Source organism: Propithecus coquereli, unplaced genomic scaffold, assembly GCF_000956105.1.
Source record: "Propithecus coquereli isolate 6110/MARCELLA unplaced genomic scaffold, Pcoq_1.0 Scaffold128, whole genome shotgun sequence".
Classification (NCBI taxonomy): Eukaryota; Metazoa; Chordata; class Mammalia; order Primates; family Indriidae; genus Propithecus; species Propithecus coquereli.
Window position 1 is genome coordinate 3,817,480 of NW_012136969.1, and position 12,461 is coordinate 3,829,940.

At 40.7% G+C, this 12,461-nt stretch overlaps 1 protein-coding gene across 2 annotated transcripts in view; it reads left to right on the forward strand.

The window, feature by feature from the left end:
- Positions 1-12,461, forward strand: part of LOC105805412 (lipid phosphate phosphatase-related protein type 1) — a 347,088-nt gene that overhangs the window by 320,014 nt on the left and 14,613 nt on the right. The window lies entirely within an intron of this gene.

The following is a 12,461-nucleotide window of genomic DNA, read 5'->3' on the forward strand; positions in this document are numbered from 1 at the left end:
TAAAACCTTTCAATGGATTTCCAGTGTTCTTAACATAGCCTACAGAGCCCTTCCTGATCTGAGGTCCTCACATGTCCCCAGCCTCAACTCAAGCCACTCCCATAGGAGAACCTCTTCTCCCGCCAGGCTAAACTGCTTCACAGGCCGTCCAAAGGACCATGTGATGCCTTGCCTCAGAGCCTGTTCGTGTGCTGCTCCTTCTGCCCAGAATATTCCAACGCCACCTCCTCACTTTAAAAGCTGACCAAATCCTACTCATCCTTCATAATGATGTTTAAACATTACCTTTTACCAGCCCAGACAACTAGTTGCACCTTGTCTTCTAGGCCCCGACACTAAGCCTTGCACCTACATCTGTTGTAGGCACTTATAGGCTATTGTAATTACTCAAATGTATTATTGCTATTAATTTGTAATCCCTTAAAGAGTAGGGACTCTATCTTTTTCACTCTGTATTAACAGCATCTCACAGAGTGCCTGGCACACAGGTTTTCAATAAATGCGGGGGTTTTATTAGGCAGGGAGGAAGACGAGTGAGAGCAGAGATAAACTTTGTTAAATCACAGATTGCCTAAAACTATTTTCATAAATGCTGATTCTTAAATATTCATTTGCCTCCTGTTTAACTTTCTTACTACTCTTCAGCTTAGTTCAAGGAAATCAAAGTGCATAAATAAGGCAGTCTCTAAGAGAAGGCTGGAGAAGCCTGTTCTGACTTTTTATACGGGAGGGTTGGAGGTGGAGAGGTGAGGGAAGGGGTCTATTTATCTTGAGGAGAGTAACTTATTCTCTCTGAGTATATATGAATTAATTTTTTCACAAGAAGAAAATGAACGACTTAGAACAAAGACCCTTTAAATGGAAATGTTTCCTTTGGAAAAATTAGGGTAAAATAAGGTAGTAATCAAAATGTGCTAGAAATGTTATTGTAAAGAGCTTAACAGTCTTTTTTTTCTAGCCCAGAAGCCACCAAAATACATACTGTGCAATTGAAATTGAAAAATGACAACTGTTTCAGCTAACCATTCTAATTAAGCTGAAATTGCATGACTTTTCTTTTGCAGCTTATGTAATTATTCTAGAATCCATTACAAATAGTATTTCTCAGCAAATACCATCAGCTTCACATTGCAAAAAAGGCCAATGAATTATCAAAATTTAAGAAAACGATGCTTTGTGCTTTCAAGGATGAGAAAAACTTGGGATTCTAGTACATTTCTGGTGAGAGTAAGTTGATACAACCTTTCTGCATTGCAGTTTGACAGTATATTCCAATAGCCTTGAAAAGTAACTGTCCTTTTGGCCTGAAATTCTGCTTCAAATAATCTATCCTAAGGAAATGATCAGAAAAATGGAGATTTTATGGACTAAAATTATTTTATCATAATATAAATTAGAAATATCTAACAGTTTTTTAACAATAATTCTACCACCATAGTTGTCACCTCAGAAAATTGTATTATTTTTAATGGAGAATACTCATGATTTGTTATGTGATGTCAGAACACTATGAATCTATAATTATTTCAGAATAAAAAGGATACAACATTATATGTGTTTGTATGTGTATGTGACCCATAAAGAGACCCAAAGGAAATACACTAAAAATTAACTGTTGTCATTTCTGAGTTGTAGGATAGTGAGCAAATAATTTTTTTGTTTTCTATTATTATGTAATTTTAATTTTTTTATTATGAATGTATAATTTTAAAAATCAGAATACTAATTTAACAAAAAAGGTGGGTGTCAAAATAGAGGCTATCCAAAAGCACGGCCAAGTTCTCTAACATGGTCTTCAATGTACACAGGAGAGCTGAAATGACACCATGGTTCTCTAATTCTTTGTCTTCTCTATTCTGTGTGGCATAGACTTGAAGCCTCTGCCCTACAGATCCCAAATAAGAAAATAGCAAGAATAGTGAAGTCAAATAGGAAATGTTCAAATGAAATCATCTCCCCCTTTAGCAGATGCTAATTGTGTCGACCTTGACAGAGGGAATTGAATTCCTCTGATTCACAAATCCAACACTACGTTTTTTCCCAAGGTACTCGTTATCAGAAGGATGCCTCGCCTCCCACGTTTTAAGTATAAACACACATAGTTCAACTCCTCTACCCATTTCTAAACTGTTGTATAGTTTCTCAAGGTGTGTTTACATGATGTGGGAAGTCAGGAAAGGAACTGGCTGAACTAACAAATTTGACCAACATTTTATAAAAGCAAATGCAGTGAAATTAGAAACCCATATTTCGACTTCTCCATGTCATATTTTTTCCCTCTCCATTCCTTTTCCTTCTTGTACCATTTTGTTTGGTAGCACACTACATGGCAACAATACACAGATTTACGTTCTCAGGAGAGATAAAGCCCTGCATTTCTTTTTCAGTAGCAAAGACTAAATCAGGAAGTCACATTCTCTCCAAAATGTATGAAGTTCAGATAAATTCAATTTTTAAATATTCTTGAGTAAAAATATTCTTATAAATATTATTAGATAGTAACATTTTGATTTAATATTAAAAGTAATGAATAGAAAGCATTAGAATTTGATGAGGGTTTTTGGTTCGTTTGCTGTATAGAAGGAAAAGCAAATTAACTTTCCCTTCCTGAATAGCTACTTTCTTCTGAGTTCATTAAAAAAAAAAAAAAAACTGATCCAAACATACCAAGATTAAGCTATTAGCACCTAAAATAGCCTTCATCCAGAAGCTATTCATAATAGTGTTTTCATTTGGTGGGTCACATAGTTGTTCCATTGTTATTTCTAATAAAAATGTAATTAAACACCAACTAAGTCTTCTGCCGTTTAGGTCAGGTCCAAGGATTAGGTAGCACTGGACAGAATGGAAAGTGCCGTGGTAAACAGCTAATTCACATAACACTAATTAATTGCCATAAATTAAGTGTGATCTAAATGAAGCATGAGTATTTTAAATGCATTTTCAAAGGTCATGGTGTTTTATGGTTGTAAGAATTGATACCCTGAGACAAGCTTAATGTCAGCCTTTAAGAACTAGAAAATCCTTCTCAATTTTGAAAGTCATTTAAATGTACTTTATCTGAAAAGAGACACTATTTGATTCAGTTCATTTGTGCTCACATTCAGTGCTTATAATTAGCATATAGGCTGGGGGACTGGTCATGTTCATTCAACTTTGAACAAATGACTTATTGAACACTTACTACATGCTGGGCACGGATGAAAGTGTTGAGGACATTAGTAAACCAAATAGAAATGTGCCCTCATTGAGTTTATATTCTAATGGAGGAAGCCAGACATTAAACAAAATAAGTAAATTATAGTGTTAGAAGGTAAGTGTTCTGGAGAAAAATAACTACGGAAAGGAAAGAGGGGCTTTATAGGGACAGATACACAATTTCAAATGGAGACAGGAGACTGTTATCCAGTGAGAATTGAGTTGACAGTGACCTCATAGTAGGGAAGAGCAATCAAGACAGGGACAAATGCCAGGGAACCAGCTGTCCAGGGAATGTGTGATGGCTGAGGAAGTTCAACCTGTCCAGGTAGCCTAAAAATAAGTCACAGTGCCCAGGCACCCAACTTTTTTTCTGAGCCATGAGTCCAGACCGTAAAAGAAAAGTACCAAGAGCAAGGCCTGTGTGCACTGTAGGATGTTCAATAGCATCCCTGGCCTCTATCTACCAGATGCCAGTAGCACCTCCTCCTTCGCTAGCCTACACTAGTGACAATCAAAAATGGCGAAATGTCCCCTGGGGGCAGGATTACCCTCAGTTGATAATTACTAAGAAAACAAGTATATTTCAAAGACATCTTAAAGTTACAAATATTTTTTGCTATACTGTTGTATGACAATTAGGCCCAGTAAGGCACAAAAATGCTCTCTGAACATCTGCAATGACTCCCAACAGAAAAGAGTGGTTTCAAAGCTTTCCATTATTGAAAAAAATAAAAGGGTTTTGGAAACAATTTAAATTATTACATTAGAACATAAAAAGTGATTAGGAAAAGCATCAAGCAGAGGACAACAGCACCAGATCGGTATCTATAAATCACCAGGGCTGGCTGCCACCCACGCGGGCTTGCGGTAGAAACGGGAATAGATTCAGATCAGCTTCAGCTTCAGCAACGTACGAACGTGCAATCACAAACACACTTGGAGGGATCCTGGCAACCCTCTGAAAATCCAGGCTTGGATATTCCCGTTTCTAGATTCCTTGGTAGATACACTTCTTTCTCCATATGTGCTCTGTACCCAGGGAATAGTTTGTAGGTTTAGCTGCATCCACAGCCTCCATTTTATTTTGAAGTTACCATTGCCTCTGGCAAACTTTTAGAATTTTTCACCTCTGTCGATCAGTATTTGAATCCAAACTGCCTAGAGGGACTGAGAAGATGTGTAGAGGCTAGGTGGTGAGAGAGTTGGACATTTGAGAGATAAAAGCACCAAGGAACTGTCCTGTGAAAGGAGGAGTAAAGACAACACTCGAGATAAAACCCTGTTGTCAAGAAGTCACGTGGTTTTAAGGCCAGGCGCGGTGGCTCATGCCTGTAATCCTGGCACTCTCGGAGGCCAAGGCAGGGGGATCACTTGCACTCAAGAGTTTAAGACCAGCCTGAGCAAGAGTGAGACCCTGTCTCTTTTTTAAAAGAAAAAAAAGTCACGCAGGTTTTATGCCTTGAGGAAGTAAAAATGTATTTGTTCATTCTTTCATTTGTAAAAATAGGTGTTTTCAGATTGATTACTCATTATCTTATTTTTCATCTTCACTTATGAGTAATTAAAATAATGACAAATGCAAAGTATTTTTTAAAAACCACCAGCTTATGTTGCAAAAGGTGCTTCATTAACACAAAGGATAAATAACACAGTTGAATATTTATTTTAGACTGTTATACTTATGGGTTTCTTATCTCTTTCCTTCATTTAACACATAATTTTATGATTAATTTATAACTACTTCCCTCAGTTATAGTAATATCTGCTTCCCTCGGTTACAACAGCAGCTAATATCTATATAAAGCTCACAATTTACGGGGTGTTTTTACAACTATTTTCAATGATTTCAATAGCCCCCTGTTATTTAAACCCATTTTATAGATAGAATAACTAAGGTTCATATTAATTGAGTTAAATGAAATCTATTCTTGTGATTTAAACCATGCCATTAAGACAAGGAGACTTTTGCCAGCCTTTGGTGTTTGCATAGCATCTAAAGGAGACAGACCACAGAATTCTTATTCTATAAATCCCTTAAATTTACTATCTGAGGAACTAGTGTATTCAATTTTGTCAGAAACTTCTTTTTGAAGTAAAATAGTTAATGTATATGGATCAATTTTGCACCAATTGCATTTGCATCATACTACAAAGAGTCAGATTCATTGCCAAAGAGACGAGAAAAGTGTCTTATTAAATGATCGTATACCACAGCTATTCCATCACATTCTTGGTGGAAGATTGTGACTACGAAATTGAGGAATTCTTGTTCCGTTGTAACAAGTGCAATACATTTCATCAGGGACGTGCTATCAATCCTTGCTTCTTCTTAGTGCCTTGTGTGCATACACTACCAAGCATAAACTAAAACGTTTTTATGGCCTGATGCTTACCAATAAATTTTTTAAAATACATGAAAAAAATAAACTTAGAGGATTATGATTGAGAATATGGACTCCGGAGCCATACTGTTTAGTTTCTAAGCCAAGTTCCTCTACTTATTAGCTGTGTGAACTTGGTTAAGTTAATTGACCTCTCTGTACCACAATTTCCTCATCTGTGAAATGTGGAGATAACAAGTGTCCATCACACAGAGTTGTGGTGAGCATTAGGTGAACTAATATCACAAAGCACTTAGTACAGTACCTAGTATATACTGAGCACAATATATTAGCTACCCTTATCTTTATTGTGAGTACTTCTACCTAGTATCCATGGCAGTCATATTCAAACATCTCATCAGCTCAGGACATCCTTATAAGGAAATGGGATGAAAATGGTAACTGCAAATAACTTATCTGCATTAAGAAACTTCCAGTTTGAATAAAGCATGTTAAGGAAAAAACATTTCACCATTTTTCCTTTTCCTAAAAAAATAGTAGTTTCCTAGGTTGGGTGCAGTGGCTCATGCCTGTAATCCTAGCACTTTGGGAGGCCAAGGCAGGAGGATCACTTGAGTCCAGGAGTTTAAAACCAGCCTGGGCAATATAGCAAGACCCCATCTCTACAAAAAATATAAAAAAAAAAAAATTAGCCAGGTATGATGGCACATGCCTGTAGTCACAGTTACTCAAAAGGCTGAGGCAAGAGGATTGCTTGAGCCCAGGAGTTTTAGGTTACAGTGGGCTATGATGACACCATTGCACTCTAGCCTGAGCAACATAGCAAGACTCTGTCTCAACAACAACAAAAAAAGTTGTTTCCTGAAGAGATAGTCTTTACAGCTGAATTGAGGTCACATTGGCAACAGCTGAGTTACTTTATCCATTGAGATTTTCCGCTGGGGACCTTGATGTGGCAAAAGAAAAAGCAAAAGGAACTGCAACCATGTCTTTGTATCCTGTATTCCGTTTACAATGGTGACTTAATGAAAGATGTGATCTCGAATTGAGAGCTAGTAGTTGGATCAGAATTCAACGGCTAGTAGTTTGAGGAAACCGAACATAGGAATTCCTTAAGTGTTCCCTTTCCTTCGCTGAAAAGGGTGTTGGTGAACCCATGCCATCTGCTTGCACACATCTGTGTGGGATAAGATTTCCTATCATTTTTGCAACCAAAACAGGTCAGAAACTGATTTGAGGGCAAGTTTCCTTGTTTTGTGAGCCTCCTGATAGAAGAGCTACCACTAAAAGATTCACAAAGCTGGTTAAGTTTTGAAAACAAGGAAATGCTAAGCATTCTCAATCACACAACATAGTACCTCTTTAATTCTCTTTCATTACAACGTTTTACTATACAGAGACAAAAGAATCGTTGTCTTTGCAATTACTGATAAGAGGTTGAGAAGGAATGTTGAGGGAGGAGTGGGGCAGTGGTTGCCAGGACCTCTCAGGGTGGGAACATCCCTCCCCTTCCCTTTTCACATAGGTGCAGAGTAACGGACCAACTTAACCCACATAGCTTGTTTTTCTTTTTCGCTATCCTTTTCTTTTGTAAAGTACCCAGTGCTAGTTTCCCCACATGAAAATGTGTGGGAGCCATGCTTTTATGTGCCCATGTGTTATATGTAAACTGACAACCATTGTAACTTCTCAGAATCAGAAATGGGGACATTTCTAACAGGTACGAGTCCAAGTAAAACTGTTCATCATGACTTCAATTCCACGTGCTTCACCAATGTCTCCAATAAGAAGTGTTTCCTGTGTATAGCATAGATCTTCATGTGATAAGATTTTTTTCATTCTCGCTGCCTTGAAAACAGAATGCTTTGATTTTCAAGTTATGATTTGTAAGTTTCCCAATTCATGAGACACTTATAACGTCCCAGTTTTCAATTATCCTATTTTCCAGGTGTTCAGTACTATACTGGATTTTGTGAAATTTATAAAAAGAGATGCAATCCCTACAACTTACATGCTAAATGATTTGTCAACCCTACATTCTATAGACTCAGGGATGTGAAACATCAACATAGATTGGAAAATATGGGCTGTGCCTTGTGGTTCACACCTGTAATCTTAGCACTTTAGGAGGCTGAGGCAGGAGGATTGTTGAGTCTAGGAGTTTGAGACCAGCCTAAGAAACACAGCAAGACTCTGTCTCTACAAAAAAATAGAAAAAGTAGCCACACGTGGTGGCACATGCCTGTAGACCCAACTACACAGTAGGCTGAGGTGGGAGGATCGCTTGAGCCCAGGAATCTGAGGTTGCTGTGAGCATGATGATGTCACTACCCTCATGCCCAGGCGAGAGAGTGAAACCCTGTCTCAAAAAAAAAAAAAAAAAATTAAATTTAAAAAAGAAAATATGGACAAGTTCCTATGCTCTTTTATCTTCTCCTGTTAATCTTCTCTAAAGTTTCTTTAGCAATTTGTTGATTCCACAAATTTCTATTGAATGTTTACTATGTGCCAAGTTTGATACTAGGTACTAAGAATACAATGATAAGCAAGAATGAATATGTTCCTACTCTTATAAAGCTTGTATATTTTACAATTCTAATGTGAGAGATGGACTTTTGAATAATCCACACAAATGTAAGGTTCCTACTGAAACAAGGAATATGAAAGAATGGTACCATACCAGTTGAAAATAGTATTTTTCCAAGACCCCACGTGATACGTGATTGTTTATTTCTCCCTGTTCACTCTTATGTGGGGCAAGATCTGTACACAGTGAGCATTTGCCAACAGACAGAAGTGTGACTCTGTCTTGGCCCACTCTCCAGAGCTACGCCTGAGAGCAGACGTGCACAGCTCTGAGCTGAATCCCTGGTCAGCAGCCTTCCTACTGGAGCTCTGCAACTCTAGTGAACCGGCATCTCCTCCCGTCCTGGCTGCTGGGTTCACTGGTGCTCTGTAGACAGAGGGCACACAGAGCAGGGCCAGCACGTGCTGGCCTGCACAGCACGCAGAGCTTGTGCACTGGGAACGCAAGGTGCCTGGGCCTGCACCCCTGCGACCTCCCACCTAGTTCTTGTCCAGAGGTGTGTCTCTAAGTTCATTCAGGGAAGTGAGGTAGGAGAGGAGACAGTCTGCAGGAAAATTCAGAGAGAACTCATCCAGATAGCAGCCCTGTTTTCTGAGGAGTCTAAAATCCTGGCTCTCAGAGTCAGGGGGCAGTTGAGGAGAAAGGAAAATGTCCCCTGTGTTTTCTCCTGTGGTCTGTCTTCTGAGGGAAGCTTGAGTTTTCCATGGGGTGGGGCAGGGAGGGAGGGAGAGAGAGGGAGAGGAGATACTAAACATCCTTCCCACATAGGTTACTGGTGGTGGAAACCTCTCACTGGTTCTCCCTGTGGGTTGGCATCAGTCCTACCTCTCAGTGTCACTATTTTTCATCTTTTTTCACTGTCATGTGTACTTTAGTGGATGATTGAGAGTTAATCCATCAGAAGCTGTCAGCAAAGTACCATTTTAGCTGGAAAATTACACATTTATAATTTAGTACAGAACATTCGGCCTTCTGTTTGGAGGCTCTACCTACAGTCACAGGCTGTTTGAGCTTAAAAGGAACTGGGGCTGGGTGTGGTGGCTCACACCACCACACTAATCCCATCCCTTTGGGAGGCTGAGGCAGGAGGATTACTTGAGGCCAAGAGTTTGAGACCAGCCAGGCCAACATAGCAAGACACGGTCTCTACAAAAAATAAGAAAAATTAGCCGGGTGTGGTGGCATGTGCCTGTAGTCCCAGCTACTCAGGAGGCTGAGGCAGGAGGTTCACTTGAGCCAGGACTTGGAGGCTACAGTGAGCTATGGCTGCATCACTGCACTCCAGCCCGGGTGACAGAGAGAGAAAGACCCTGTCTCAAAAAAGAAAAAAAAGGAACTTGTCCTTCATCAGCCTCTGATAATTATTGCTCTACTGCCTGGGTCTAGGCTTCCTTATGAAGGTCTGCTTGGTGGACAGCAACAGAGTCCTCCTCAACACAGGGCAGTCTGCTTATTATATTTCGCCCAGTTCTGAAGGTCTCCTGGGATGAGCCCTATTATTGTCTACCAGTAGGCCAACTATCGGGGGCTTTAAAGATCCTCATCACCCCTGTTGCCTGGTTATGTCACTGTTGCCACTGCATTCTTGGTGGAGTGAAAGGGCTGGAACCCTGCGCGGATTCCATAGCAGGAACCACACAATTTTACTCCATGTCTTAATTGCTAGTGATCGAAGATCTTAATTTGTCCAACAATGTGCCATCTAAGATCAGATAGGGTCCAGGTGAAACCCCAAGGGGGAAAACATGAGGGACACCTTCATCTTTACCTTTCTTTATCCTTTAACTAGCCTAGCATGTGTCCATTAAATTCTTCTAGGCCACAAAGAGGAGGCAAGGTCAGGTTTCCTTGGACAATCCATGTCGCCATGACAAAACCATGGACATCATCGGTAGGTGCCAGTCTCTTTGTCCTACTTCCAAGCCTCTCCTCAACCAGTTTTACCCTCCCTCAGCCATGGATGATGCAGTTGCCCTGTCTCTCTGGTGCCAACCTAGATGTGAAACTTCCCTAGGGGGTTTTCAGGGTTCCGGAGCTACGCCCAGAGAGGCATAGGATGCCCTTTATCTGAATTTCCAAAAATCATTCTGAAGATTCTTATCGCCCAGCCCCTGAAGTTTGACCCCAGCATGAGGCAGGGAGCATGGAAGTGCCTCTTCATTCCTTTAGCCAGAGCAGGCAGGGTTCTATCTCCTCCTTGTGTGACAGCTGCATCTACATCCTGCCCTGCTCTATGGTGATTTTAGAAACTCAGTTCTCACATGCTCTAGGGCTAGGCTATAGCTCTCGATCTTCTAAACCAAGCCTCTTCAGAATTCTGAACAAACAAAGCAACAGCAATAACAACAAGTATCTCCAGCACATAGCTCTGGCCAATCAAAAGTGCTTTACCTTTAGACTTTTTTGTCTGTTGTAAATTTGAAAATCCATTCAGAAATATAATCAGCCCCCCCAATGCAAGAAACACCACTGATGGAGCAGAGCCATCAGACACACAGAACCAGCCAAGGTTGGGGGGCGGTGGGGTGCGGTACAGGAGTGAAAAATGTCTTAATTTCAAAACTATGGTCTCACTTGAATTTTAGATACCAAACTAGGATACATAGACATTTTTAAAACACCTCCTTCGAATCATACCTTACAATACAGGAGACCATAAGTGGTGCTTCACTCAGACTCGAAAGCTGTTTTTAGCTTCCAGTACTTTATAAAAATACTCATAAGCAGCTCAGGGATAAGTAACAGAGGGATGGTTTGAGTTTCTTTACAACAGCCCTGTATGATCTGGCATTGTCTGCAGGTTCTCCCGCCCTTTCTTGGTGCGGCGTGCACTGGGCAGGTGGACTTCCCCTGCTGACACGGTCCCCTTCTGAAGCTAGATCGAATGCACCAAAATGACATGTTTGGGAAGCAGACGCTTGTTAAGCCATTAGGAGAAGCTGACATAACCCAGAGGAGGCAAAGAGAAGCAGAGAAAGCAGCTTTCAGCAACAGCGCAGAGGACAGTGGGGAGCTGACAGTCCCCGAATCTCTGTGACCACGGAGCTGGCGCCTTAGACACTGATCCAAGGAGCCGAGAAATCCTCTGCCTCACGAAGAGCAAACCTGCCCTAGTTGGAAACAACTCCTGACAAATGAAGTGCCAGAAGAAAATGCTGTCACTTTTCCTTTTTCAAATCATAAATTACCCTAGTTTCCTGGAAAAGTATGTCTGGACAGACTTATTGCCCCTTGAAAGAGCCAGAGACCCGGTCTTTGAGGATCTTACTTAAAGATGTAAAAAAATTTCCAACCATTCGGAGTTCAAGGACCTGGGGGTGAAAACTGCCAGGAATGATGACTGAGTGGATGTCTGCTCCCAGGGTCAGACCCTGTGGGTGTGAGCCAGCCGAAGCTATCAGAAGAGCCAATTCTCATTGTGATAAAGCACATTTTGGCAAAGCCACGAAAAGGAAAATTATGGCAATCAATACAGATCAGAATGAAAACCGGATGAAGGTTTCAGCCAAACTTGTCTTCGCTTCTGCTATAATGGATCAACTCTGGGGCGTTGAAACAAGCACAATTTGCAGATTCAGGATATTGCATATGGGAATAAAAGTTGGGTAGACATTTAATTGAAAGTATAGCAGACTCTTGACATTCACAAGGGTTAACACTGCCTCTCACCTTGCCTGCCTCTCCTTGAGTTGCATTTGGAATACCTTCTTCATTCTCTCAAGCGACTTGTAGTACCTTAGCTCTACACAGCCTCCCTCGATGCTGTTAACAGATAACATATAGATATAATACACAGGCTTTGAAATTCACAACACGGCTTCCCGTGTTGGGAATTCCCGAGAATTCCCATAAGGAATTCTCTTTATCTATATTCAAGCTTATTGGAGCTAATCCTGTGGTATTTACCAGAGAACAGATAAAACGGAGGAAGGTAGCCTACCTACAGGGTTCTCAGCCAAACAGCAAAGTCAGAATAATGGCCCCCTCCCCAGCACAAGATGGCCTTGTCCCTGGAAATTGTGAATGTTACCTTCCATGACAAAAGGGAATTCAGGTGTGATTAAAGGTCTTGAGATGGGGGATTATCCTGGATTATCCAGATGGACCGAATGTAATCACAAGGGTCCTTAGGAGACAGGCAGGAGGGTCAGAGTCAGAGGAGCTGTGACGATGGGAGCAGAAGTCACAGGGATGTCAATTGCTGCAAAGGGGCCATGAAACACGGAATGAAGACAACTTCTAGAAGACAGAAGAGGCAAGGAACGGATTATACCCTGAGCCTTCACAAGGAACACAGCCCTGCCTACACCCTGAGTTTAGTCTAATGAAAT